The sequence below is a fragment of the Elaeis guineensis genome, chromosome 10, assembly GCF_000442705.2.
Source record: "Elaeis guineensis isolate ETL-2024a chromosome 10, EG11, whole genome shotgun sequence".
NCBI classification, from domain to species: domain Eukaryota; kingdom Viridiplantae; phylum Streptophyta; class Magnoliopsida; order Arecales; family Arecaceae; genus Elaeis; species Elaeis guineensis.
In genome coordinates this window covers 76,828,995-76,835,476 of record NC_026002.2, presented here as the reverse complement: position 1 = coordinate 76,835,476, position 6,482 = coordinate 76,828,995, and the positions used below count along the sequence as shown (strand labels likewise).

Genomic DNA, 6,482 nt, shown 5'->3' with positions numbered 1-6,482 from the left:
GGTTTAGGATCAGTCTCATTGGTTTTACTAGTATGTTCAATGACCTTCCCACTTCTCAGAGTCATGATTGATTTGGCATGTTCAGAAAAAGCTTCTGGGATATTAGAGCTCTCAATCACAAATTGCCCTCTTGGGTTGCTCTCGGGTTGGCTAGAAAATTTTTCTCCTTCCCTCCTACTGAATGCAGTCACTAGTTGACCTATTTGGGTCTCTAGCTTAGCAATGGATTGTGTGTGGGAGTTAAGGGTCTGAGTGTTGACTTCTAATCGTTCTAGTGCTTTCAGAACTTTTTTCTCAAAAGCTGAGCTGTGATCAGTAGTAGACGGTTGAGGAACATTTTGAAATTGATGATATGGTCCATACCTATATGTTGGGTCCTGATATTGAGGTCGAGATGCGGCAGAGCCAACCACTGGTTGTGGTCTCCAGGAAAAATTTGGATGGTTTCTCCAGCCGGGGTTATAAGTGTTCGAATATGGATCGTTTCCTGATCTGTGAGCTTGTTGGACTTGAGCTTGCTGAACCTGCTCATGCACAAACTCAGAAAATTGAGATGTGGCTAGGCGTTCACTAACAAAATGGTTCGGACTTGCACACAATGCACAAACTTCTTGGATTGGGTTAGGTGGAATCGGGGATTGTCCAGTATTTAGAAGACGATCTATTTTTTGGGACAGTTCATCTACCTTATGATGGATATCTATGGCATTTCCTACTTCATATATTCCACCTCTCTTTGGGTTTAACATGGGTTTATCTCTAATAGAGGCAGACGTATGATGTAATAAATTTTTACTTAAAATTTTAAATAGTTGCCATGCCTCATCCTCACTTTTCAGCATGAATGTCCCACCGCATGATGCATCGACCATTTGTCGATGTCTTTCAGAGAGCCCATCATAAAAATATTGGATTAACTGCCACTTGGGTACAGCATGGTGGGGATATTTTTTAATAAGGTCCTTTAATCTCTCCCACATTTCATGAAATATTTCTCCATCTAATTGGAAAAAACTGGTTATGACTTTCCTTATTTGATTAGTTTTTCCTATGGAAAAATATTTCTTGAGAAACTCTCCTTGCAGCTGGTCCCAGGTTGATATAGTCATGAAATCCAAAGTATGTAGCCAGTATTTGGATTTGTCCTTAAGTGAGAAAGGGAATAATTTTAACCTAAAAGCATCATCGGAGAAGTTGTGAATTTTGACAGTTGAGCATATCTCAAGAAATTCTTCAAGATGTTTATAAGGGTCCTCATTACTAAGTCCATAAAATGAAGGTAACATTTGGATTATACTGGACTTAATTTCATATTGAGTGGCCTCCACAGGGGGCACTTGAATACAAGGAGAGTAGGTATATGTGGAAGGAGTAAAGTACTCTTTCAGTTGCTTGGGTGGATCATTCTCCTGATTTCGGTCCATATTTTTACATCTGTTGGCTCTAAAGGTTCTTTCTATTTCTGGATCAAAAGGTTGGATTTCTGGTCGTAACGATCTACGGCCAAGCATACACCTTACAATTATACTGTAGAGAAAACACAAAAAATTTTTCTTTTTATAATATATATATTTTTATAATAAAGTGAGAAAAGAATGAAGAAAATCTAAAGAGAAGAACCTAAGAATCTTAAATCTATGAAAAGGAAGAAATTAGTTAATATTTAGATGTTAATTGCAATCAACTTAAACAAGCATAGACTCTCTATCCTAAGGTTAACTTAGATCTAGACAGCTCCTAACTTTCAAGACCACCTTTGAACACTCCAAGCTCAAGACTGACTAACTGACTCGGCCAGATAAGCGTAAGATGTGGGAGGTTCCCTGCTCGTTGCTTTTCTTAGACACCAACTGAGTTGGCCAGGTCAGTCAATGGAACCAATTGAAAACCACTTTCTTTAACCACTTGCCTTAGACATCGAGCAATTAACCAATCCGCACTCGGTTCAACTCTGAGCTTTCTTATCCTATTGAGCTCGAAATTCCTAGGGCTGACATCTAGTTGATTTTAGATTAAGGTCTAGGTTATGCAAATGCAAGGGAGTGATTTGTGGGCCAAGGAAGGGTGATCAAATCCCTACCTTATCTTAGTTAATGGGTTGCACCCTTAAAGTTAATCATGGAGATGAAATGCAAAGAAACAAGGTGTCCAATCAAGTTAGAAATTTTTATATTTGGAGTTACGCTATTTTAGTTAAGTGTTATGAAATGTCAGTGGCTTTTTTTTTTTCAATCATGCCAAGGTCTCCGGCAACGGTGCCAAAATTTGATGCGTAGTCGTTGATAGCACTAAAAATAACTCTACTCACTACGTAGGTAGGATGAGTCGAGATCGTATCCTCAGGGACCTTGAGCTAAGTTGAGATTGCAAAATAAAAGAAAGAAATATTATTTTTGATTTAGAAAATAAATTATCTTAAAATTGATGTAATTAGAAAATAAAGAGCTCAGGAGTTTTGAATTAATTTTGCACTAGTAGAGTTGTATCTCTTTTTTTTTAAATTAAATAGATATGATTAATCTTAGGAAAAATATCTGTCTTTCCTCGGCATGCTCCATACCCGTAGATCATGGTGCGTCTCCAGAAAGTACTATATAAACAACTCTTCTTTCCTCGGCACGCTCCGTATCCGTAGATCACGGCACGTCTCCGGAAAGTAAAAGTTGTTCTTAATATTAATCTAACAAGAAAGTATAAATAAAAGCATATGAAAGGGAGCAAATAAAGAACTCATGACAATTTAAATAAAAAGCATAATCTTTATTGCATATAAAAAAATACAGGAAAGTTTAGAACAATAAACCATCTCTGTGTCGTTACAAAATTTCTTCTCCACTCTCGAGATTGCTAGCCTAGCTGCTCATAAAGTAGTCCCTTTCTATTCCTCTATGCAAGGCTCTAGAAGAATTTTTGGGCTCCCCCCTTCCAATGGGAATACAAAAGCCTTTTTATAGGTGTTAAGAGGGAGGAGTTTTACATGATTTTCCGATGTGGGACTAAAGAAAATACTAATGACTAAAAAATAGATGGATGAGATGAAAAGATCACAAACAGATAAAGAAAATACAAATTTTTCCACTTGAAGCATTTCCAAATAAAATTTTTTTTCTTTAATTTGTTCGCCGCTGTGTCTGCCATGCCAAATCTCCCCACGAACCCGCCGTCCCGTGTGCCCGCTGTCGTGCCCGCTGTGCACGTGCCTGCTCGCATCCGCCCGCGCTCACACCGCATCCGCACTGTGCACTCGCCCGCTGTGCTCACGCGCGCGCCCAGGAACAACTTCACGCTACCTTTTTTTTTATTCCACTTCTAAAAAGAAGCTTTTGTTTCTTCACAATGACATCTATATCCTTTTTGGATTTCTTGCATAGTATCTTCATTTTTTATAATACCGGATGCATCTTTCTTTTATTTTAATTTTTTTTTAAGTCTAATTTTCTTCAAACTTGAGTCTTTTTGATCTATGAATCGGACTCTTTGTATCGACGAGTATCTTTCCTGTAAAACATAAAAAGAAGCATCAAATTCTTAATAAATAAAATAAATTAAATATAATTTTTTGCTTTAAATGACTTAAATTAAGTGTTTATCATATATCTCTAAAAGAAGATTGGCAGACTCACAAAATCCATCATAGATCGAACCATGTCTAACCAGATTTGATTCTTCCTTTCCGACATCCTGTTATATTATGATGTTCCAAGAGGGGTCCACTGTGAGAGAATCCTATTCTCTTCCAAATATGTCAGGAGCTCACTGGTGAGGTATTCACCTCCTCAGTCTGATCGAAGAGTCTTAATACTCTTCTCAGTTTGTTTCTCTACTTCAGCACGAAATCATTTAAACATTTCAAATAATTCTGACTTATGCTTCATAAGATAGACATACCCATACCTCGATAGATAGTCTGTAAACTTAATGAAGTAGAAGTATCCTCCTCTGTCACTTATGTTCATAGGTCCACATATATCAGTATGTATTAGACCTAGGACATCGCTGGCTCTTTCACCTTTTTTTTTAAAAGGTGACTTAGTCATTTTACCAAGTAGACAGGACTCGCAGGTAGACAATAATTCACAATCATCTATCTCAAGGATATGTTCCTTGATCAACCTATCAATCTTATTCTTGCTCACATGACCAAGCCTATAATGTCAAAGGTAGGATTCATTGACATTGTTTAACTTAAGGCATTTACTGACTGTGTACATTACACTAACAGGCCGTGATATTATGTATATGTCATGTTTTAATTATCTATGCATAATTATAGTATCATTCATGATGATATCATAAAAATCAATATTTATTATAAACTTGTAATCAAGTTTGGCCAAAAAGCCTACAGAGATGATATTCATCATAAAAGAGGAACAATAATAATAATCATCTAACATGACATTACTAGACTCGAAGACAAGCTGCAAAGTTCTCAAGGCCAGAACTGGAACAAGACGTCCATCTCCAACATTAAGAAAATATTCATCTTCTCAAAACTTTCTACTTACCTGTAGTCTCTACAATAAATTACATATATTAATAAGACTTTCGATATTCAATACCCAGATAATAGTATCACAAATAAAAAAATTATAAGGTGTTATCATATTAGTACCTTGCGAAGTAACCATTTATTTTTTTTTCATATTTTTAGACTTGTTTGGGTCAAGGGTGGCTATATAAGCAGGATAATTTATTTTTCAATGATCCAGCTTCTTACAAAAGAAGCACTCTACCTGGCTCTTGTCAATTTTTGACGATTTACTCTGTTTAGGATCGACAGCATGGAATTTCTACATCTTTTTCTTCTTTTCTCTCCTAGAGGATCGACGCCCTGTAGATGAACCTCTCACTAAATTTACTGGCTCCTTCTGGAGCTGGTGGTCCTTCTCAAAAGTCCGTAGTAACCCTAGCAAACCATGATAGTTCATCACAGGCTTCGTCATTCTATAATGACTGAGAAAGGGTGGTAGGATTTTGGTAGCGAATTGAGGATAGCATCCTTGCCTAACTGTTCATGCAACAGAAAGTCAAGTTTGCTAAGACATTCAATCTGCTTAATTATGTACAATACATGATCGATGATTGAAGTCCCTTCTCACATACAGGCATTGAACACTATGCAGAAGATTTTATGTCTCTCTGCATCCTCAGGGGTACCGAAGGACTCATTCAATATTTGAATGATCTCCTCTGACTGCACATCCTCGAACTTATAGCTAAGTTTGTCGTTCATAGTTACCCTCATCACACAATACATAGTTGTGCAGTCATTGAACCACTTTACGTAAGTGTCTCTCACGATACGAGGAGCATTGGCTGCAGGTTCTTTAGGTGCCTCATCCATAAGGACATATACAATCCTCTCGTGCTTCAAGATGATCTTCAACTTTCGATACCAGCTATCAAAGTTGGGTCCGATGAGCTTGTCGCTGTCCAACAGCACACGGAGGGATAGTGTGTTGGTTATAACTGAAAGAAAAAATATTAGCCTATTAGTATATAAATTATTTTTAATTTTAAAGACATGGACTTTAGTCTAACGGTCCTCCCACTATTTTTATGAATTGATAGCCTTTACCTCCAACTCAAAGAATTATGCTAATTTCTTAGCGGGTACTAGAATCCACATGGACTGCATTCGGGTTCGAGTGTGGCTCGACCAACTCTAGTACATCTATGTGTAGGTTCATAACTAATTATTTCTCTAAACAACTTCTAGCAATTAGATTTTGCCCCAGACATCCCTTCAACTGGCGTGTGGTGCCTCCACTAAAAATTTTGGTTAGGTCCAACCATTAACATGACACACAAAGTACATCCAACAAATGGATGTCCAAGTCTGAGTGTGGCTCGATCAATCTGATCATTGATCTGAAGGTACATCATGATGGTCATATGATGAATGACAATTTCAATATGTAATAGACACCAGACGTGTGGCACCTCCAATGCCTATTTAGAATATTGGACTCATTATCACGCACCTTAATGGGAGGTTATGACCAAGTTATCTCATAACTTTATCATTTTATGGACCTAATAATTTAGAAGATTTGATTTTATCAATCTGAGAATAGGAGAAAAAGTTGACCTGCAAGCTGCAAATCCTCCCACTGACCTCACCAAGTCATGCAAAGGATTAAATATAAGCTGGTCTAAAGACACCTAAATCAGTCACACTAATTCACTTTAATGGCATGGGTCTGCATGAATCGACTAGTGACCTAATCAAAATATAATCTACCATGTTGGCCAGGTAAGTGAGATCAGTGGGAGGGATGTACCCTTAACTCACAGTAGATGCATGTAGGTGAATAGCTCCCAATTAAAAATCACTTTATCAAATCTGCTAAATTTATCTTAGACACCAACTGGTTAATTAGTTTTGATTTGGTTCACCAAAAAATCCAGGCTCAACCACGGAGCCATGATCATGGTCCATTTATTAAGGTCAAACACATGGACTTAATCAAACTTCA

General features: G+C 37.3%; 1 pseudogene; it reads left to right on the top strand.

Annotated features, from left to right (window-relative positions):
- Window positions 1–930: 930 nt before the first annotated feature.
- Window positions 931–1,028, top strand: LOC140852258 (small nucleolar RNA R71; annotated as a pseudogene).
- Window positions 1,029–6,482: the final 5,454 nt, after the last annotated feature.